The sequence below is a fragment of the Onychomys torridus genome, chromosome 2, assembly GCF_903995425.1.
Source record: "Onychomys torridus chromosome 2, mOncTor1.1, whole genome shotgun sequence".
Classification (NCBI taxonomy): domain Eukaryota; kingdom Metazoa; phylum Chordata; class Mammalia; order Rodentia; family Cricetidae; genus Onychomys; species Onychomys torridus.
In genome coordinates this window covers 161,396,803-161,420,523 of record NC_050444.1, presented here as the reverse complement: position 1 = coordinate 161,420,523, position 23,721 = coordinate 161,396,803, and the positions used below count along the sequence as shown (strand labels likewise).

General features: G+C 48.6%; 1 non-coding gene across 1 annotated transcript; it reads right to left on the bottom strand.

The window, feature by feature from the left end:
* Positions 1 to 1,398: 1,398 nt before the first annotated feature.
* On the bottom strand, positions 1,399 to 1,501 carry LOC118578941. The gene has a single exon (XR_004944329.1). It is a non-coding gene; the product is annotated as a U6 spliceosomal RNA (small nuclear RNA).
* Positions 1,502 to 23,721: the final 22,220 nt, after the last annotated feature.

Genomic DNA, 23,721 nt, shown 5'->3' with positions numbered 1-23,721 from the left:
TGTCAATATGGAGGGCTTTTATGCCCCCTAACATCAACAATAAATCAAGAAACACAATGGTATGGACATAAAGATGTCACATTCAAATGATACAGTATAGGAGGCTAGAGAGAGAGAACATACTTACACATACTGGCTACAAGAGCAAAGGACCTGGGTTTGATTCCCAGCACCCACATGGCAGCTCACAACCATCCGTAACTCTAGTCCTAGAAATCTGACTCCCTCTTCTGGCTCCCACAGGAACTGCATGCACATGGTGTACAGCCATACAGGCAGATAAAACATCTATATTCAGAAAACAGCAACAACAGCAACAACAACAACAACAAAACAAAACAAAACAAACAAACAAACAAAAAACCAAATAAACCCAACAACAACAAAATCATTCCCATAGACCCTGGAGCCTGTGTAGGTGAACCTTTAGTGTCTAAAGCTGGGCTCTTGAAATGGTCGTCTTGGATCAATGGGAGCCAATCCAGGAACAAGTGTCCTCATGGACAGGCAGATTGAGACAGATATAAGGCAGGCACAGGGCCAGCTGAAGAGATACATCTATGAACCCAGACAAGACCCTTCCCCCCGAGACTACAGGGGGAGCAGACTTAAGGCTTCCAGAACTGTGAGAGAATACATTTCTCTTGCTTTAACAGTCAGGTTTGTGGTTATTTGTCTGAACACACTCCTGAAGCCAGGAGCAAGTTCATTCAACAATTGCAGTTGCAGGGGGCGGGGGTGGGGTGTGTGTGAGGCAGAGGAGAGTCTCTGGTCAGCCAATTTCCTGTTCTTGCCTTTCCTCAGAATCTGGCCACCACCACAGAGTATTCTGTTATCAGTATTCTTCTTGGACAAATACACCCCACTCTTCCCAACTCTGTAGTAGTTAAAACTCAGCCCTGAGCAAATGATACACTTCCCACTAAACGCAGCCGAGGAATGAGAGAAGCCTTGTGCTCAGCTAAGCCCACCTCTTACTCTGACATTACAGGCGAGCTCTACGGTACTGGACCACACTTCACACTCAGTGCCAACCCAGCTAGGAAGTGCTGACTCTCAGTGACTCAGGTAGTCACAGAAGTGGTGGCTGAAATGACATTCAAGGAACAAGACAAATGAAAAGGTGAAATCAATGGAAGCTATGAAGATAATTCAGAACATATGTGGACATGTGTAAAAAGCTCTGTGGCCCAAGGGCAGGCCTTCAGGCTGTTGACCACACCATAGCCCAGTGGCTCATGTTCAGTCTGGCTTAGGGAAAAGAGCTGATTTTGCATTTAACCTAATAGAACTTTTTTGTTTTGTTTTCGCTTAGCTATTTGGAGATAGGGTCTCAAGTAGCACTGGTTGGCCTAAAACTTAATATATAGCCAAGGATGACTTTGAATTTTTTTTTAATTAAATAAGGAACACTTCATGAATTTGGGTGTCATTCTTGTGCAGGGGCCACGCTAATATTCTCTGTATGGTTCCAATTTTAGTATATGTGCTGCCAAATTCCAATCCTCCCATTTCTCTCTCCTCATCCTGAGACTACAAGTGTGTGCCACCATGCCTGGCTTATGTGGTGCTGGGGACTAAACCGAGGGCCTGCTCGTACTAGACAAGCACGATACAAAGTTAGCTCCACCCTTCACCTCCTTTTTTGGAGATAGTCATCATATTCTGTAGCCCAGACTGGCCTGAATTTATTATGTAGGCTAGGCTGGCCTTGAACTTGTTGAAATTCCTCTGCCCAAACCACCCAATTGCTCAGATTATAGGCATGGGCCATCACACCCAAACGGTTTAAGACACCAGGGACACTTGAACAACAGCTCCACTTCCTGCTCCACCTCCCTGCAGAGTTACAGAGCCCTCAGTGTTGAGCTACACCTGTATTCATGACTACTACTCCCTTTGCCTGGCTCTCCCTGAGGTACGCTCCGGGATATTCCCCACAAGCAGTAAGAAGCACCTGTGACATTTTGGCAGGGGGACCCCATCCTCCTCCCTGTTGATTCCGCTCTGGATGCTATGTGAGCCTTCAGCACGATACTGACACACAACACACAAAAAGCATAATGTAACTGGACGTCTGATCCCCTTCTAACCCACAAAACATGGCACAGAAGGCAGGTGCTACCTCACACTGCCCCAGCATATATGACTCTTTCTTTGGGGCTGGAGATAGAGCTCAGTGGTAGAAGGCTTGCCTAGTATGTACAAGGCCTTCGTTTGTCCCCCAGCACTGCCAAGATAAAACATTGACAGCCTCTTCCTGGCATGGTGGTGAATGCCTATGACTTCAACACTCAGGAGTCTGAAGCAGCAGGCTTGAATCCGCATTTAGCAAGTCTCTGTCTCAAAACCAGCGACAGCTGCCTCCCTTGCTGGAAGGCTGACACTAAAACACCTTCTCCTTGTCCGCTTTAGAGAAACTAGGGCTGACTTTGAGACGGAAGGGGCTCGATGAGGTCAGAGGCCTCCAGGAGCTGGAGAAAGCCCTGGTCAGCAGCTGGAGAGAAGAAGCCAGTGGCTTCAGCACAACAGAACACTTGAATTCCGCCAAGTAGCTGAATGACCTTGAACGTGCTTCCCCAGGTGAGTCTGAGTCACTAGATAAGACTTTGATGACAGCCCTGAGCTGGACCTAGCAAAGCTGTGCCAGGACTCCTGACCTCGAGGAGGGAGGTGACAAGAAATGTCTTCAAAGCCACTGAATTTGTGATGATCTGATAAACAGCAACAAAAAACTGTCACAGCCACCATGAGGACAACAATGGTGATGATGATGGTACCCACCAATCATGTGGCCAGAGGTTCTAGGTACCTTCACACCCATCAGTTCCTTCACTGAATCACATGACACAAAGCCATACCAGTTCTACGACCACACTTATTCCTCATGATGTAACCTGCCTACGTCTCAGTGTCCTCACACATTCAAAACAGGAACACGTTAGGGACCTCAGAACATCACTCCTGCTTTAAGAAAGGTAATATCTGCAATACTCTTGACGGTGCCTGCATTAAGGAGCTTGATACATGCTTGCCCTTCATACGTTACATCACCTCCTATCAACCTGACCACATTCTAAAGTTGTGAGGCACACAATGTTTGCTTTTTGTGAACCTGAAGCACAAAGCCTTCGATGTGGGTGGACAGGGTATTTGGGAATGAGTAACCTTCCTCATTCAAACTACTAGTAACTCCAAGAGGGAGACCAGATGGGAATGATTCACTGCAAGACAAGTCGAGTCATCGAGAGATGTTGAACTCTGGCCCAGGGTTACTCAGGAAATAAGGGGTACGATGGGGACTATCTCATACCCAGACTATGTGCTTTTAGATCACTCCACAGTCTTAAGTTAATTTGGCACATATTTGAGGAAAACCAGAAGTGTTATCTCCAGTACAATCGTTAGGCTTCTGTGAAAACAATCTGCATAAATGAAAATAATTAGCAGTGCAAGTGTACTGTCTGAGGGTGCGTTTCTGAATGCTCTGGAGAGGTGTGATTCTTCAGAGAGAGAGAGAAAGAATGAATGAATGGCAGAAGCGGGGAAGCGTGTTCCCTGACCCACCCCAGTTCAGTGGGATGCAGTGGCTGAAGAGCAGCTTCAAAAGAATGGAAATGTTGCTGGGTTTTCTATAGTCCTGGGATCGAACCCAGGGCCTTGGACATGCCAGGCAAGCACTCTACCACTGAGCTATGACTCAGCCAATTAAACACCTTCTTCTTCACACACACACACACACACACACACACACACACACACACACACGGGGTCGAGTGGCGGGAGTGTTATTAAGCTGGCCTCACACACACAGAAACCACCTGCCTCTGTCTCTAGAGTACTGGAATTAAAGATATGAGCTACCCACATCCGGCTTTTTAAATTTTTTGGACATAGTCTCTAGCTCTGGCTGGCCTGGAATTTGTTACACACTGAAGAACAACTCCCCCCCCCCCCCACCCCAGACAGGGTTTCTCTGTGTAGCTTTGTGCCTTTCCTGGAACTCACTTGGTAGCCAAGGCTGGCCTTGAACTCACAGAGATCCGCCTGGCTCTGCCTCGGAGTGCTGGGATTAAAGGCGTGCGCCACCACCACTTGGCTTGAAGAATGACCTTGAATGATGGGCATGGTGGCTGTATCAGCACTGGGGAGGCAGAGGTGGTTATATCTCTGTGAGTTTTGGCCAGCCTTGCGTACATAGAGAATTCCAGGCTAGCTAGGGCTACAGAGTAAGACCTTTTCTCAAAATAATGAATAAATAAACAGATAAATAAGTAAAGGAAAGGAAAGAAAAAAAAAGGAATGGCCTTGAACTCCTGACCTTTCTGCCTCTACTTCCTGAGGCCTGGAATACAAGCTCCATGTCCAGTTATCCAGGGTTAGGGAACAATTGAACCCAAGGCTTTGTGCATGCTAGGCAAGTACTCTACCTACCAGATTCCATCCCCAGCCCCTAAGTGGCTTTTGAGGGCGCAAGAAAATCCTCAGCAGATGCCAAAGTGGGGGTTCCTGCAGAGCTACTAGTCCCACGGGGCAGCAGGGCAGTGGACAAGGGACTGTGCATGTGGGAACAAAAGAGACAGGACCAAACACAGCCACTGCCTGATCCTTGACAGGCCACCACGACTGTCTTCTAACTCTGCGGGATCCCTTTGTACCAGAGCACAGAGAGTAGGAGGGACCCCGACTGTACTTTCAGCACAGTGCTGAGCTGCTGTCCCCCAGCAAAATCTCAAGAACTGATCCTCTGGCTAGGAAGACAGACCTATCTATAACCCTGGAGTCAGAGGCTGGAGGCTGGAGAGCTCAAGGCCAGCATGGACAACTTAGAGAGACTCTGTCTCAAAACAGAAAAGAGAGGACTAAGGAGATGGCGTTAGCAGTTAGCAAATGAAGAGAGCAAGCTTGAGCACCAGAGTGGGAGTCCCCAACATCATATGCCAGCTGGGCATGGTGTACCACCTCTAATTCCAGCTTGGAAAGCAGAGGCAGGGACTAAGATTTCAGAGAAAGTGGGCTAGCAAGACTAGCCAGATACATCAGTGAGCTCTAAGGTTGATTGAGAGACCCTCCCATTGAATAAGACAGAAGAGCCATTGAAGATAGCTTCCACATGCATACACAACCCCCCACATGTGCTTGAATACATGCAAACAAGCATATGCATACACATGCATGCATGCATGTAATTGAAATTAAAGTAAAATGATAAAAAGCAAAAAGAGGGTGGAGGGGTATAGCTTGATGATAGAGTGCTTGCCCAGTATGTGTGAGACCCTGACTCCTACGATGGAGGTAAGGGATTAGAAGTGTCTGCAGACCTTCACTGTGACTGTGGGGACCAGTGGGGTCACAGGATCCAGGATCTTAAACTTGCTTTATTCCCTCCCTGGGGGTAGGTTTTAAGATCATGGGATGGTTGTGTTGGTGGGATGGTGGTGGCCACAGCTGCCTTTACAGCAGCAGACTGGAAGTGGCCATCCCACCCGCTGTCATTCGGAAGCTTAACACTGGCATTAAGCATCAAACCGGGTATGGTGAACACCTTTGATCCTAGCACTTGGGAGGCAGAAGCAGATGAATCCCTGTGAGTTTGGGGCTAGCTTGGTCTACATAATGAGTTCCAGGACAGCCAGGGCTACATAGAGAGACCCTGTCTAAAAAAACAAGCAAACAAATAAACAACAACAACAACAACAAAAAGACCAAACAGGAAGAGAGAGAGAGCAAGAGAAAGAAAAAGAAGAGAAGACTCAACCAGGGAGCTAGGGAGATGGCTCAGGGTGTAAGATGCTCAGTTCCACTCACCTCCAGCCCTCACATTGTTGGGGATGGAGACAGGAAGCTCCTGGGGCTTTGCTGGCTGACAGGCTAGCTCCAGGTTCAGTGAGAAACCCTGTCTCAGGGGGAGAGTAATAGAAGAGGCAACTCAAAGACCTTTTCTGGCTACTATGAGCTCACACGGGCATGTGTGCACACATGTTCAAATACATGACACACACATGCCACAAGAAATCAAACCAAAGCCAATTAACTTCTGAAAGAACAAAGCTGAGACTATGGGTGAATGTGGTTCAAAAGTCAACTAACCCTGGGCGCCTACACACAAAAGATCTCTTTTTACTTCATTTAAATATCTGCAGTGCTACATCTAAAAAAAAAAAAAAAAAAATGAAAGCAGTAACTTTTAGGAAGGGGAAGAGAGAAGTATTTGCAATGCAAAATTTAAAAAAAATCAATCAATCAATCAATCAAACAAAAAACACCCCAAACCCACTGGATTCTATCAGTGAGGATGCTTCTGTCTTAGTGGATGTATTGAATATGGACACAAGCCAAGAGCTTTACTACTGATGCCCTGCCCACAGCTGCAGGGGCATCCTGCTTGATGGCTATATTTTATAGTGCCAGTCTACACAGTACCTCCTAACATAAGCCTCTCCTCTCTCTCCTGTCCCTCTGAATCAGGGTCTCACTCTGTTGCCCATCTTGGCTTCTGACTCTCAGTCCTCCAACCTCAGCTTCCCAAAAGCTGGGATTACAGGTGTGTAAAGCACACCTAGCTCAGAAGCCCAATTTCATGAATGAGATGAATGACCAACGTCAAGAAGGTTTATTTCTACCTCCAGATTCATAAAGCTAGTGACAGAGATGGGAAGGAGAGATGGGACAGGTCCCTGAGCCATGTCTAGACTGGGATGCTAAGGCATCAAAGGAGTCCCAAGGTTCTCTGTGGGAGGAGAGAAATGAGCAGTACCAGGTGCATAGGTACCTGTGTGGTGCCACCTCCCAGGCTTCCACTAAAGCAATGGTCCTGCAAATATGCTGAGCCCTTGAGCCTGCAGCCTGAGCTGTACTCTCTGGGAAGAGTGGGTCTTGCGGCCACCACAGGCTACAGAGCGGCCATCTAACTCTTCTGTCTGTCTTTCTGGTATTTGTTACTGTGTGTCATGCAAAACCACTTCCAGCCTCAGCTTCCTTCATATTTCTCAAATACACTAGATGCAGGGCCTCTGCACATGCTGGCCCTTCTGTCTACAAAGCTCCTGCCTTCCTCTCTCTCTGTCAGACTCATCCTTAGTGACTTCCCACACATAGCAACCGTCTGATGAAGAAGTGGATGAGTTCTGCCTGCCTATTTTCTTGTGTATCTGCCTGATCTCCTGAAGTCAGAGGTCACATGTTCTCTAACAGTGGCCCCTTTTTTACCCTGACATGTGGCTACACCTTCCAGGCCAGTTACCAGTCACCAGGGTAGTACAGTATAGCAACAGGGTACCATGTTACTGGGAGGCACTGACTGGATGCTATGAGGAGACAATTCGGGGACTTGTTTAGGTTTAGCATTATTAGTAATGTGTACCAAGGGTTCAAGGTGAGAAGCAAAAATATTCTGTGGCTGCCAAGCCTGGTAGTCAGGGATCCTTGAGACTTGGAAGAACGCTAGATTGACAGAGCAAGGCAGTGCCCACTGGTCCTCAGGCTGGGGTTGCTCAGGAGAATGGCCGGTCACTAATATTCAGTACTGATGCCAATAGGTCCTGGGGTATCAGATGATTCTGTCCCCAAACAGCCCGGACGAACCTTCAAGGCTGATATTCAAATGCACACAGTCCCCTCTCTTCCCTAGCATAGCCATGCTGGCCATTACTGTGGAGTACAAGGAGCAGCCATTTGTCAATGAGTTCTCTCAGAACTGCAGACAGAGGCAGAACTGGCTGCACACAACCTAATACTGTACCACTTTGTCCCTGGATGTGACATTTTATACAAGAGGCCCAGTCATGTCTAGATTCATGAGCCCAAGCATGGATTGTAAAGAAGGCCACAGGTCTCTGCAGAGCCCTGCTCCTGTAGCCTGCCAGACATGGAGCTGGGGGAGGTATGGCAGCATGCATCTTATAGGTGCTACACACCGGTCATCTAACGTTAGGTAGCTAGATAATGGGGCTTAGTGACCACTGAGGATGGAACCCCTCCTTCCTGTTTCCCTGTAATGATACAAATGGAAACATTTAATTGTCTCCTTAAGATTTAAAATACCAAATAAAGGGGTGGAGAGACCTTGGCGTTGTTGAGGCTCCTTAAGGGAAAGCTAATTCCCTGGTCAAAAGAATAGAACAGGGGTTGGGGATTTAGCTCAGTGGTAGGCAAGCGCTTGGCCCTGGGTTTGGCCCTGGGTTCGATCCTCAGCTCAAAAAAAAAAAAAAAAAAAAGAATAGAACAGAAGTCCCAGAGTGGAGCTCTGACATTCTAAGCAGCTCCCAAACATTACACACTCTTGTACCAAGGGTTCAGGGTGAGAAGCAAAAACATTCTGTAGCTGCCAAGACTGGTAGTCAGGGATCCTTGAGACTTGGAAGAATGCTTTTAAGAGTTAATCCAATGAGGCCTATCAACTACCTTGCCGAAAGTTTACCCTTCCCCCACTCCCCCACCCCACTCTACCCCACCCTACACATATCCAGAAAACCGGATTCTACCAAAGACATGCTAAGAAGATGGGAGAAATAGCCATCCCCTTGATGAGGTGATGCACTTGTCCTTGCGGGAAGCGCCTTCCTCCAGGCATCCTCTAGCCCAGCTTCCATCCTACACAGCTTCTGACCCAGCTTCTGAGCACACCAGCACTTTTTCTTTGGGATACTGGCTAAGGAGCAAGCCTGTGGTCTCAGGCACCCTGGCTTTCACACTCTCTCTGAAGCCCTCCACTCCAGCCATCCCGCTGGCCACCTCCATTGCAAAAGGCATGGTTCTTCTGCTTTCCCACCTCCCACCCCCTGCACCTGCCGTTTCCCTCACATTCTAATAAAACTGTCCTCTGCCTTCTGAGTCGTTCTTAAATTCATTTATTAACGGCAACAAAAACACACAGAGAAATCCTGTCTCAAAAAACAAACAAACAAACAAACCTGGAAAGAGAAACCTTTAACACTGGTGTGGGAGAAGGGGGCACCTGGGACTTTGCCCCTGCGGCTCTGGGAAGGGGCAGGGAGAGCTAAGGAACAATACAGCAGTGTGCTAAGCTAGGCAGCGCTCCTCCCAGCAGGGGTACTCACACTTACGGGGGAACTAGGGGTGGAGGCCCAAAAGCCCCCTGCTCCAACATCACAGCATTAATCTACACGCAGGAAGCTGAGGCAGGAAGATGCCTTGAGCTCAAGACCAGCTTAGGCTATATGGTAATACTTGGTCTTACACACACACACACACACACACACACACACACACACACACACACACATCTAAAGACTAAACCTCATACAGAGCACAACTTTAGTGACCCAAGCATTTTTTTTCTCTCCCTAATTAAATACTGAGTACAGCTCTGGGAGACAGAGTCAGAGCCCCACTTGCGGATGGGAAGAGGACCTGGGAGTCACCGACTTTCGCTCCTAGGTTGGTCAACACAGGGGCACCAGAGACTTTCTCACGCCCAAGACAGATCAAAGACGAAAAAAAAAATTGCCCCATGCAAAACTCCCCCAAAGGAATCTTTTCTCTCCAGAGATGATGATATCAAAGGACATTTTGTTACTTCTTGAAAATTCTTCTCCTTCCAAGGGCTACACAACCCAGCAGTTTTCTGTAATTATCACTAAAGTATTCAGCTAGTTCCTGCCTCCTTCGCACACTTTCGCACAGACAGGAACATCAGCTCAGTGGTTACCTGAGCTCCGTGGCGAGCAGGTGCGCAAGCAGCCTCAGGGCCCCTGTAGCCCTGGCCTTGGCTTCCAAACTCTGGCAACGTCTCCAAAAGCCCCCAATCTGCGGTCACAGAGGGGAGCAGCCCCGCTCTGAACAAGCCCAGGCAAGCCCAGGCACAAGCCCTGCTCAACCCTCCTCCAGGCACCACGAGGCTCCCGGGATGGAAGACGCCTCTCCAGCCCGGCGTCACAGGAGTTGGGGGTCGCTCCAGATGGTTGGTGCGGCCACATCTCCGTCGCCTGGAAAGAGAAAGGGAGGCAAAGTCAAAAGGCAGAGCGCGCCCGGACGGTGCCAGCAGGTTCCCCAGGCAGGCACCCCGGGGCGCTGGCCTGTGCGTTGGCCAAGCCCAGAGAGAGGTGGCCGGGACACCGCAGGGGGACCAGGCAATCGGGCTGGGGTCACACTGAGTGAGTTGCAGACATTGGGTCCCGAGCCTCCGCCTCCTCTCGGCCGGGGTTGGCTCTTCCCCAGCGAGAGCTCAGAGTTTGCGCAGCGCCCCTCTCGCCTCTCGCCTCAGCTCGCTGCCCAGTCCCAGGGCGTGCCACCCTAAGGCCGATATCAGTGTGCACCCGGGCCATCACGATCCTTCCGGAGTCCCTCCGCCTCTCTGCGATGAGACCGAAGCCCGAGTGGGCCTATAATAAGCAAACAAAAACCACGAGGACACTCGCCACAATGCCCAGCCCGCGGGGGAGCTCCCGGGGAAGAGGTCAGAAGAGTCCCATGTCTATGTCACTAAGTATGGAAGCGTCCTCTCTGAGAAAATGCCTGCTCAGAATGTTCGGATGTCCTACGCAGCCCCAGATTCTAATGCTAGGAACAAGCACCCTGCTGTGGCCACAGCCCGTTTGACCTGTCCTGCCCCCACTCACCGTGCCCCGAGTTCTGGCACCGCCAAGACGCTGGGGTAACCCAGCTCCTCACTCACGTCTTAAGGAGGCAAGCTAGTCCCAGGAGTGAGGGAGACGCACCGGGTGCATGGCGCTCTTGAGCTGGGCGCACAGGGCAAGATACCACGAGTGGGGCAGGGCTTTTGTGCTAACTCAGACTGAAGTACAGAGCTGAGAGCGTCAGGGAGGAGTCTGGGCAGCGGGCCAGGCACGCGCCTCCCATTTCTCACGCTTTCTTCTCTACCCAGTGCCTATAACGCAGGACCCCCTTGAAGTTGGTAGAGAGGCACGGTGTGGACAGCCCTGAAGACTGCCCCGTGCAAAGGGGAACTCACCACTCATCCTGCCCTCAGCCATTACGTATCCCAGGGTCAGCCAGGATGCTCCAGAGACAAACTGCACTTGGGTCCATTGTGCCCAGGTACTAAAGTCACAAGCTCACGGTGACTCCTGTTATAAAAATCCTCTACTTTGGGTGGTTACATGGCAGAAATCCCTTTGGCAGCAACAGATCCCCCTTGCACACTTACACCCGTGCACTCTACCTCCAGCTCTCCACACACTTGGAATTCACACTTCAACCCGGCTCTGTGAGCCCAAAAGGGCACAGCCTCTGTGAGACTGAAGCTGTTCCCTGTCACCAGAGAAAAGCTCTCTGAAGCAAGAGGGAGAGACCCCATTCCTCCTCCATGGGAGGAAAAGGGTTCTGAGGAAGAGAGAGGCAAACACTGCCCGGGCAGACAAGAACAACAGGTGGGTAGTGACCACTTGAGCCGTCCCCATTTCGCAGAAGAGGGTACTGAGCTCATTGGGACAAGAGTGTATATTCTATTTTCCCAGGCTTCTAGTATCTGGGAGATCTCAAAAGACCTAGAGTGAGCCCAGAAACTCATGACAAATGCCAGGCACAGCCATTGCAGGGTTGGTAAGAATTACTTTCATTCTCTCCTGCTGTGAAGGTCTTCAGGGTCCCTGGAAAAGGAGGCTGGTGGGCCATGAAGGCAGCACCCAGCAAGGCTTTTTTTTTTTTTTTTTTTTTTTTTTTGAACTGAGGATAGAACCCTGGGCCTTGTGCTTGCTAGGCAAGCGCTTTACCACTGAGCTAAATCCCCAACCCAACAGGGTTTTTTTTTTTTTTTTTTTTTTTTGTGTGTGTGTGTGTGTGTGTGTGTGTGTGTGTGTGTGTGTGTTTTAAGACAGGGTCTCTCTATGGAAGCCTGGCTAGCCTAGGACTCACTATGTAGACCAGGTTGACTTTAAACGCCCAGAGATCTGCCTGCCTCTGTCTCCTGAGCACTGAGATTAAATAGGTGTTCCATCACATGAAGCTAGGGCAAGGTTTTGTGGACAGGCAAAGTAGGTTCCCCTTCTGACTCACTGTGTGACCTTTGGCACTAATGAGTTCACACACATATACACACACACACACAGAGAGAGAGAGAGAGAGAGAGAGAGAGAGAGAGAGAGAGAGAGAGCTTTCCTCATGTGGACTCTTGTAGCACTAGGCATCATCTTAACTTTGGGGGGGGGGTTGGTCAGTTTTTTTAAAGAATCTTTTGAGATGACCCCTGGTCCTTTCTAATTTACAGGTGAGGCCCAGAAAGCAAAACTTGCCCTTGTCACAGTGAGGGAGAGCATGAATGACTACAGGAGCCCTCCCTTGGGGAGGGGGTGGGTCACAAGGACTGCAGTAATCGCCAACACCAGCAGACATCCCCATGCATCCACCCACTCAGCTAATGAGCCTCTGGGGAGCACCTGCTATGTCACTGGCTTGAAGAACACCCTTCATTCTGTTCTCCGCAGGGACAGACCCACAGGAGCACTCATATCTGGGTGCTCCATCCCCACTGGCTCTTCTGTACCCTACTTTTCTCTGAGAACTACCAAATGCCTTGATGTGGGTGAGCAGCTAACAGTCAGATAGACACACTGTATAGGTACCAGATTCCACCTGGAGAAAACTAAGAAAGCCCAATTCCTACTCACTTTTCCATCCTTGGGGGCTACGTCAGTCAAGGTCCCTTTTTCTGCCTAAAAACGTCACTGTAAAAATAAGATTTTTTTCCCTTATGGTGGGGAACAAACCCCAGGCCTTGCTCCTGCCAAGAAGCAGATCCCCAGCTCTTGGTTTTGTTTGTTTTTGATTTGTTTTTGAGGCCATGTGGCACAGGCTAGCTTTGAACTCATGGTCCTCCTGCCTCAGCTCCCTGCGTGCTGGACTGACAGAGATGTGCTTTGATATGTGGCGAAGGACCGTTTTAGGGAGGCCTCTCTGATAGACGAGCTCAGTCCTACCTCTCCTCAGTTTTTGTTGTAGAACGTTACAATAATCATGCACACTTGGAGCCACACACCTGGCCTCTAGGTGACTTAGGAGGTCTCTAGAGACAGGGAATTTCAGAGAAGCATGAACAATGTCAGCTGAGCCCCCAGGTACACCAGCCCATGTCCCCAAACACAGCTGTCATATGGTGCTCCAGGAAACCTTGGTGTCTCCTATACGACCACTGATGCCAGAAGTAGTTATGGCTACTGCCCACTTTCCCTCTCTAACATGATCTATAGAGTGCTCCAGATGTTTCTGCATCTAAGTCATCCAGGAAGTCAAGGAACACTGATCTCCTATGCAGATACTGTGTATGAAAGGGACGATTTTCAAAGGAGTTTGAAAATGTTCTAGGATAAAGAACAGTGATGGTTGTATAATATGGTGGTTTGAATGTCATATTCCCCACAGTCTGGAGCATTTGAATGCTTGGCCCCCAGTTAGTATCGTTGTTTGGGAGGATGCATGCATCTGTAACCCTAGCATTCCTGAGGTGAGATGGGAGGTGGGGACAGGAGACTCCAAGCAAGTTCTTGGGCCAGTAACAAAAACAAGAGGCCATGTCTCAAACAAGGTGGAAGATGAGGACCTGAGGCTGTCCTCTGACCTCTACACCTGTGCTATGGTGTGCACACAGCAACACACACACACACACACACACACACACACACACACACACACTCACATGCACACACTCACATGCACAAAGATTGAAAAGGAATAAGCCGGGCGGTGGTGTGGTGCACACCTTTAATCCCTGCACTCGGGAGGCAGAGTCAGGCAGATCTCTGTGAGTTCAAGGCCAGCCTGGGCTACAGAATGAGTTCCAGGAAAGGCGCAAAGCTACACAGAGAAACCCTGTCTTGGGGGGGGGGGGATTTAAAAGAAAAGGGGCCTTAGAAGTAGTGTACTTGTCCAGCATCAAAGGCCCCATATTTTTTCCCTAGCATCAATAAGGGAAGGGGGTCCAGGCAATGATGGCACACACCTTTAATCCCAGCACTCAGGAGGCAGAGGCAGCTGGATCTCTGTGAGTTCAAGGCCAGCCTGGTCTACAAAGTGAGTTCCAGGCCAGCCAGAGCTACGCAGTGAAAACCTGTCTGGAAAAACCAAAAGTGGGGGGGGGGGCGGGGAGGGTGACAAAGCCACCTTTGCATTATTTCTTTTCAACCCTGCTGGTTCCCTGAAAGTCTACCCACTCCCCTAGCCTAGAAGCTCTCATTTGTTTGTAGGTGACAAGAAATCAGTCATCCTATGGCTGTAGCTGATCTGAGGCCCTGAGTCAAGAGACCTGGGCAGCTGGTTTCTTCCCTCCCTCAGACAGGACTCCAGGGATACCACCCCAAACTGGACCCTGCAGAACAACAGTGGCTTGGGAAAGGGGCTTTCTTCACTACTGCCTCCATCAGAGTAATGTTGGATGTAGAGACACACAGGCCAGTGCACATACTTGTGGCATAGGTAGAGGTGCTCCAAGGAGCCTACAGAGCACACAGAGACCCATGGCCTTCATCAAGCACACTCTCCTGGCTTTGTCTCTGATAACAAAGCCATCTTGACTTGGCTTGGCAAACAGATCACACCAGATTAAAAACCGAAACCATCTGGCACACTGTGCCAACTTCAGTGATGTTCACTGTGTGCCCAGAACTGTCTTTGGACACTTGAACTCCAGCAGCCTGAAGGTCTTGCCAATTTGCCAGGTCCTAAAGCTGCCCTGTGGCTCCTGAGTCAGATCAGCCTTTTTCTGATTAGGGACCAAGGAGAGCCTCGCTCTAAGACAAAACTGATTATCAGTCAGTAGCTAGATGGATAGTTATTTCATCAATAAGCATACAGACACATAAACTCCATTGGCCAAGACTATCCTGCATCTGAAGGTCTGTATCAAATTTCCTTTCTCTACAGCTCCATGCAGTTCCCAGATCTGGGCTGACAAGATGGCTCAGTGGGTAAAGTTGCTTGCTGCAAATTCCTGAGGAACTGAGTTTGAGCCCTAGATCCCACATGGGAGGAGGAGAGGATCAACTTGTAAAATCTGTCCTTTGACCTCTCCACAGGCTCCTGTGAGTTCCTGTATTACTTGCAGGCATGGCTGGAGGCCGAGGCAGGAGGATCACTATGAATCTGAGGTCAGCTGGGCTCCCTAACAAGACCTCTAACAACTAAAAACTAAAAAAAAAGAAAGGAAGAAAGAAAGAAGACCTTAAAAAAACCGTTTTGCCAAGTAATTTGGGACAGCTTATTTGGATAAAGACTGATCAAAGAAGCAGTTAGAAAAAAAGCAAACATAAAATAAATAAATAAATCTCTTAAAAGAAAAAAAAAAAAAAGAAAAGGAAAAAATAAGCAAACGCCAGTGTGCTTTTGATTACAACCCAGACATCTGAACGCAGCACAAGAATGATGCCTGAAAGGGAGGAACAGATGCTTTTCTTTCTTTTAAAAAGAATTTTCTTTTCTGAGATAGGGTCACATTTAGCCCAGCTACCCTTGAACTCCCTGTGTATCAGATGGATGACCTTGAACTTCGGATCCTCCTGCCTCTAGCAGCTGATGTTTCAGAGTACAGGCCCGGGCCACTACATTCCATTTACTTCTGTGTATGAGCGTCTGCTTGCACATTCTATATGTGCATGCCATTAGTACAATGCTTGTAGAAGTCAGAAGAGGACATCAGACAACTGGAGTAACAGAGGGCTGTGAGCCACCATGTGGGCTCTGGGCAACAAACCCAGGTCTTCTGTAAGTGCAGGTACCTCTATAGCCTGCCACGACCACTTTCTGCAGTACTGGGGCTTGAACCCAGGACTTTGTGAACACGAGTCAAGCATTCTATCAACCAAGCTATACCTCAGCCCTAGCAAATTATTATTTTTATAAAACTCTCTCTCTCTCTCTCTCTCTCTCTCTCTCTCTCTCTCTCTCTCTCTGTGTGTGTGTGTGTGTGTGTGTGTGTGTGTGTGTGTACATTCTTGTGTGTGAATCTAGGCAATCTCAGGTTGTCAGAGGACAACCTCAATTATCAGCCACCTCCTTCCATCTTGAGATAAGGTCTCTTGTTTGCCACGGTATATTTCAGACAAGCTTTTGGGATTCTCCCGAATCTGTTACCCATCTCCTCATAGGAGCTCAGGGGTTACAGACACTTGGCTACATGTCTTGCTTTTCCATGGGTTCTGGGATTGGAACTCAGGTCCTAATACTTGTGTGCCAAACACTTTTATCCACTAAACCATCTTTAATTCCCCTACTAGGTTATTTTTAAAGTTCAGATGGGTCCTTGTGCCTGGCAGCTAACACATCTGTCCTATTGATCACAATAGGATTAGCATGGGATCCAGTGGATCTGTAGACTAGGGATTGGAAGTCATTTCTGCAAGAAGTTCATGGTGGAGTCCAGCCACCCCCATTACACCAACCAATGGGGTCTATAGATCGGATAGTCCACTCACCAGCACCCCATTCACCTTGCTGCCCTGACCCCACCCCACACCTCAAGTCTGAGAGATCCTTAATTTCATGTCTAGTGGGTCTAGGGAGGTAGTATTAAAGCCTGCTTCAAATCCTGTGTGGTGGTATGTTCCTGTGATCCCAGAACACAAGACTCTGAGGCAGAAGGATTGCCAGTTTCAGGGTTATATAAGAAGAGCCTGTAATCCCAGCACTCGGGAGGCAGAGGCAGGTGGATCTCTGTGAGTTCAAGGCCAGCCTGGTCTAGAGAGCTAGTCCCAGGACAGGCTCCAAAGCTACAGAGAAACCCTGTCTCGAAAAACAAAACAAACAAATAAACAAACAAACAAAAGAGCCTGTCTCAAAACTCAAAACAAAAACAACACAACCCATGGATGGGCTGGGGAGACAGCTTGCTGATCAAGCACTTGCTACCGAAATGTGGGGACCAGAGTTCAAATCCCCAGGACCCACCTAAATGCTGGATGGGCATGTTGGCCAACCTGTAATTCCAGCCTTGGCAGGTGGAGACCAGAGGTCTCTAGACTGGCCATATTGGTGAGCTCTGGGTTTGAGTGAGAGACCCTGCCTCACAGAATAAGGCGGAAAACCTTTGAGAATGACTCCTAACATTAACCTCAGGGTCCCACGTATACACATACTCATGTGCAGTACACCCCCCACGTGTTCCTGCACATATGTAAACATGAGTATATGAATCTCTCACACACTCAGAATGTAAAAAGAAAACAAACAAACAAAAGATCTTGTCTGATCTATTGTCAAGGTCTCAAGGGACCTCCTCATCAATCAATCTAACCATTGAGTCCAAGTCCCCAGTCTGGAGGGCTGGCCGCACATCAGACCCAGGGAGTGGCTTCTGCTTCCTGGTCTTTGGAACTCTATTTTGTCCTTGTCTTTGCATGTGACTGTCATGGTGTCCTACCTGGTTTCACTTGACCCTTGCTCTCCGGAGTCCAAGTTCAGCACAGTAAGCATCCAGGACAGGAGTTATGTATATAAAATGGGGGGGGGGGCAACTCACATGATTCCTTTATGGAAAACCTTCCCATGGGTCCTCATCTCACCAAGAGTCAAAACCTAAATGAACTTGCCCACAACAAACTCCAGAGAGATATAGTTTCAAATGTCAGGCTGGCTTCAAATGTACTATGTAGCTGAGGATGACCTTGAACTCCTGATCTCCCGCCTCCAACTCCCAAGAGTTGGGATTACAGACTTGTATCACCATACAAGTTTTCTCTCCTTGACCTCTTCTTTCTTCTTACACTTATTTATTTACTTTTATGGTGTGTGTGTGTGTGTGTGTGTGTGTGTGTGTGTGTGTGTGTGTTCAGAGGACAACTTGCAACTGTGTGTGGCAATCAGAGAACAACTTTTGGAAGTCAGTTCTCTCCTACACGCACTTAGCTGCTTCACAGTGACCTTTGAAACATTTATTTAATCTTCCTGAACCTCGATTTCCTCATCTGTAATACGAGCAATGGATTGTCTCAGCCCTTTCATCCCACAGTACTGAGCCTTCCCTGAATGGGCAGCACATCTTAGGGCACCACAGTGACGATCCTGAATGCAGATTCTTCCTCAGTCCCCAGGCTCTGTATTGAGGAGGTAGCGACAGATGCCACAGCATATAAAGCCCACATGTAGAGGTCAAAGGGCAACTTGCAGAAGTCAGCTCTCTTCCTTGATCTCATGGTTCTGGAGACTGAACTCAGGTCGTCATGTTTGGTGGCAAGCACTTGTTTGTTTTTTTTAAATATGTGTTGGTGTTTTTGCCTGCATGTGTGTCTGTGTGAAGGTGTTGGAGCCCCTGGAGTTGCAATTACAGACAGTGGTTCGCTGCCATGTGGGTGCTGGGAACTGAACCCAGGTCCTCTAGAAGAGCTGTCAATGCTCCTAACCACTGAGCCACCTCTCCAGCCCCGGCAGCAAGCACTCTTACTTACTGAATCATTTTGCTGGCCTCAGGTTCTCCTTTTCTTTTTGTTTGTTTGTTTTTGTTGTTGTTTGTTTGTTTTGTTTTGTTCTTTTGAGACAGGGTCTCTCTTTGTAGTCCTGATTATCCTGGATCTTGAAATGTAGACCAGGCTGGCCTGAACTCATTGAGACCCTTCTGCCTCTGCCTATCAAGTGCTGGGATTCAAGGCTTTCGCCACCACCCTGGGCCTTCTTTTTCTTTTTGAGACATGGTCTCTTGTGGTCCAGACTGACCTTGAGTTCACTGTCACTGAGGTTGACCGTAAACTTGTGAGCCTTGTGACTCTGCTTCTTGAGTGCTGCTATGCAAGTTTAGCCAGCACTGGGGATGGCACTTGGGGCTCTGCACAAGACTAGGTAAGTGCTCTATCAGCCAAGCTGCAACCCGGTGCCCCCTGCCCACCCCGACTCATTTCCTTTCACCAAAGGGACATAGAAGGCACACAGTTCTCTCCTAATTCAAACAGTACCGACACCTGATCTCTCATGTATGTTCCTGTCGGATTCTATCAATTAATGAGTCGGGGAACAGAAGAAGGACTGTGCCAGGAGGGACTTGGGGTTGTTCTGTAGGACAGAGGGTGACACCTGGCTTTGAGGTCCTGGAGTGGGGGGAGGAGGGAGATGTAGGGGTGTCTAGGCTAGAGATAGGATACTCACTAAATTAGAGCTCAGCTAAAGATTGCCCACACAATTGCTCTAAAGGGGCAGTAGAGGCCCAAAGGGCGAGCCAGAGATAACAGCCCCAGATCCTAGGATGGAGTATTTCCAACATGAAACCATCAGGGAGGACTCCCACAACTCCCCAAGACAGGGTCCTTCTGCCCTGCCCGCACTACCATCCAATTCTCTAACAGACAGACCTGCAGAGTTCCGGGGATGCAGGAAGCAGCAGGCTTAGCCCCACCCTGTCTTCTCCAAATAGGGAGAACGGTTAACATAGCTGTCAGAAAACTGCACGTAGACAGCATCCAGATTCCTGGCCAGAGAGGTAAGAGCACTCACCGGCTTCCAGGCTGAAGCTGCGTGTCTCTCACTCTGCAGGAACGTGTTGGAACAGAAGCCACTTCGGGCCACCACCAGGACCTAAAGAAGCAAACAGACATTGCAGTTAGGAAGGAAGGTGAAACCCACCCCTGGGCCAGGTACATATCAAGGTGACTGCTGGGCTCCGAGGCAGACAACTCTCCACCCTCCTGCTCCCCACCCCCCCAGTAGGAATACTCTCCTACCTTTTAGCTAAGGGGCTGCAGTCTTGGGATGTCACTGAAGGACCCTGCACCTTACCAACACATATGGTACCAACTCAGGTCTCCCACATGCTAGCCAAGTACTCTATTGACTGAGTTACATCCCAGCTCTTCAAATTTTTGTTGTTGGTGGTTTTGATTTTTAAGTTGGGGGGTATTAATTTGAGACAGGCGCTCGCCCACTAAGTTGCCCAGGTGGCCTTGAACTTTTGTCCTCCTGCTTCAGCCTCCTGAGTAGCTGGACCCTCAGGCACACACCAGCTCCATCATGCAGTTTTATCGTGAGCTGGCCACATCTGACTCCCGTTTGGAAGAAAAGCCAAGTTTATGTTTAGAAGAAATTACTTATGATGGTTGTTGATGTGAAATAACTGAAATTTGCCCAGTATGTTTTCACACACTTAATCTCAGCATTTTGGAGGTAGAGGTAGAGGCAGACAGATCTGAGTTCAAGACCAGCCTGATCTACATAGTGAGTTTCAGGCCAGGAACTGCATACTGTGACCCTGTCTTAAGCAAAAAACAAAACAAAACAAACATCCTATTATCATGCAGGGGCAGCCCAGACTCTTGGAGACTTCAAATGGGCTATTTACAAGATTTGGACTGCAGGACAAGGTGACCTTTGGATCACAAAAGGGAGATGGGGGGTGGGCACAGTATATCAGATGATATGAGGCATTGAAGCCACTGCCACATCTTAGGGGACTTGGAATGTTACCAAAGAAAGAAATGTCAAAACAGCATTAAAAAAACCGCATGATTTAAACATTGAAATGGAATGCTTTTCTTACATATAACCGAAGCGTGGTGTAATTGTGCTGTTTACTTAGAGTGCTATAAAACACACCAGGCCCAGGAGAATAGCCCCACCCCCAGCAGACAAGATGTGTAAGAACAGAAGCCACAGGGATGGGCACAGGAACTGTGGAAAGGAGAGCTGAGCCCCAGGACTCCATGTGTTGGTCAGCAATACTTCCTCCCAGGACATGGACCAAGAAGGAGCAGGCAGGAGCTACCCCAGCTCTGTCATCCAGAGAAGAGTTGGTCTTTTGTTGTGATAAAGTACAATGATATTGATTCATACACATGCGCATGCACACACACACACACACACACACACACCCTTGAGCTGGGATGGAACCCCAAGCCTTGAACGTGGCAGGCAAACAGTAGACCATCCAGTCTGCTGTTGACTTGTTTGTTTTGCTCTTTTACAAGAGTCTCACCATGCAGCTCACGATGACTATGAACTTCTGTGTAATACCAGGTTTGTCTCAGACTCGCAATCTTGTCAGGCAAGATGATTCAAGCCTGTCATCCCAGCAGCTCAGGGAGCTGAGGCAGGAAAACCACAAGGCTTGCCTAGGCTACACAGTGAGTTCAAGACCACCCTGGGTAACTTAGCTAGACCCTGTCCTAAAATATAAAAATGAAACAATAAATAAAGATCTGAGGATATAGCTCAGTGGTAGAGAATGCTTGCCTAGCATGTGGAGGTACCACAAAACTCTCCTGCTTCTCTCCAATGCTAGGGTTATAGGAATGGTCCACCAACCTCTCTCCATTCCTGTCGACCGAGGGGCTGTGCAAACAGGAGAAACACTGTTAACTGAGCTACATCACTAGCCTTCCTCCCTACATTGACTTAAGCTTTTGTTGATTGATTAGTTTATTTAGTATGAGTGTGAGGGGACTGCCCCACTATGAGTGTAGAGCTGAGAGCTCACCTTGTGGGAGTCAATTCTCACCTTCCGCTGGGGGTCTTGGGAGTCAACACAGGTCAGCAGGCTTGGCAGCAAGCGTCTTTACCTGCTGAGCCACCCCCTTCCTGATGTTTTCTAAAGGCATTGAGGCCTTGCTGTCCATACAGCCTCCCATGAATCTCATGACAGCAGATACGCAATCAACTATTCTTTCTTCCTTCCATTCTTTATTGAGTGCTGGGGGTTGAAACCAAAGCCTCGAGCATGCTGGCCAAGTGTTCTCCTTCACAGGTGCAACCTCAACCCCCAACCCATTCTTTATGTTAAGCTGGGCTGCTAAGAGGGTACAACTGAATGTTGGTGGCGTGTGCCTGTAATTCTAGCACTCAGGAAGTATGCTTCCTCAATCATGAGAGTTACTTTGAGTTCAAAGCCAGCGGCATCCAAGAAGAGGGGTAACTGTGAAGAATTCTGTGGAAGATGTAATGATTTTGCATCATTAGTGAGTCAAGCAGGGCCAGAAAGATGGCTTAAAGTGCTTGCCACTAAACATGATGACTTTGAGTTCAATCCCCAGAACCTACCGGATAGAAAGCAGGAGAGAACCAACCCCTGCTGGTTATCTTCTGACATCCATGTGTATGTATCCCGACTCAAACAAGGAATAAAAATATTTTTTAAAGGAATGTTAAAAAAAAAACAAACCAAACTCTCATTCACTTATTGGTCCCATTTAAGGCAACTCTGTTCTGTTCAAGTTTCTTGCTTACTTCTCTGCAACCCTGTCAAGGTCACTTAAACGCCACCTAGAACTCAGCAGGGGTCTGGCAGCTCTCCCGTTCTGCAGTGCACTCGGGCAGCTGAAGTACACGCTCTCACTTGATCCTAAACCGGAAGTGACCAAGACTCAAGCATCCAACTCAGACACTGCATAGCCTACAAAAGCAAGACAGTCTGACTTAGGCAAATGGGTCTATTTCTAGAGAATCGCAGTAATTCACCTCCACCCAGGTGTGAGGAAGACAAGGAACCATTTGAGAAGAAACAGGGACCTCTCTGGATGCGAAAGTGAGCTGAGACTCCCAACACAAGCTCCCAAAGACCGAAAGACAGATCCTTGATGGCATAAAAGCGACACCAAAGCCCGGGTGGATTCCTGTGGGGCCGTCCACTCGTCTGTCTTTGGTGCTATTCGGCAAGCCTGGGGTAGACAGAGCCCTGGAAGGGGATCACCAGAAGCTGAGTTCAGAACCTGCTGTTGCCACCCTATAGAATGATAGACCTTCCTTGGGAATATTGCTAAAATTCTAGTAATTACTGATACAGAAAGGACAGGTTGGATCAGCTCTGAGAACAGGCTGTGAAATTCCTACAAATAAGCACTCTGTATTGCAAAAATAAGAGTGGGGTGGGCTCAGAAGAGAGCACAGATACCAAACTGTTCCAGAAAATTCTAAGCACACTTCTTGTTCCTATTAATTGAATGAAAATTTTGAAACAATTGTCTGCTTTCAACTCACCCGACCATGGGAAACTGAAAACCCCTTTCTTGTAAACCGCTTTGCCAGGCTGAATGCAGCAACTCCATTTCCTTCCCGTGTCCTTGGGAGCCACCTGCTGGATAAAGTCTGAATTACAGCACTAATAACCAGACAGAGAGCCGCCAGACCCAAGTGGCCCTGATTTTCCAGAATCGCAGAGGAGGAACTATAAAAGCAGCAGAATGGCTTCTCCCCTTGGCGTGTTGCCCGGAGACAGTTGTAAACCAGGGGTGCTGCAGAGGCGCGCAAAGGGAATGAAGCAGAATTGCCTGGTATCCACCGGGCTTTGCTCAGGGCCCTGAGGATCCCAGGCCTGAGTCCCCTCCAGATTCCCAGTTTCTTTACCTTGTCCCATTTCACCATTGGGGCACCTGGTGGGTCCAGCGCTGATGATCTCATTTTTACCCCATATGCCAGGTTGGAACATGTCCTAGGGGATCCCAGGTCAGCCCTGAGCCTTCTGTGTCCTTGGGAAAGTCAGCTCTCCTCTAGGTCTTACTATCTTCAGCTCCAAGCTCAGCTCAGGTGGGTAGTATCCAGAGATCTTCTGGATATTTTGCTTATAGAGTGTCTGCAAAGTTACTGTGCTGTGGGCCTTGGGGTTAAAGTTGTAGTGCATGAAAGGAATGACAAGCCCAATTCCTTTACCAGATTTGCAGAGAGACAGCGAGGACGCTGCTGACCACATTGGGGACAGAGCCATACTGGGGTGGAGGAGGGATGTACAGAGGACAGGATGCACTGCTTCAGGCCTTGGATCCCACTGGCAGTTTGGTGATGCCTCCTGACTGACAGCATCTGCATGCCACCTCTTCACCAGGTAACCTCTACCAGCATCCCCCA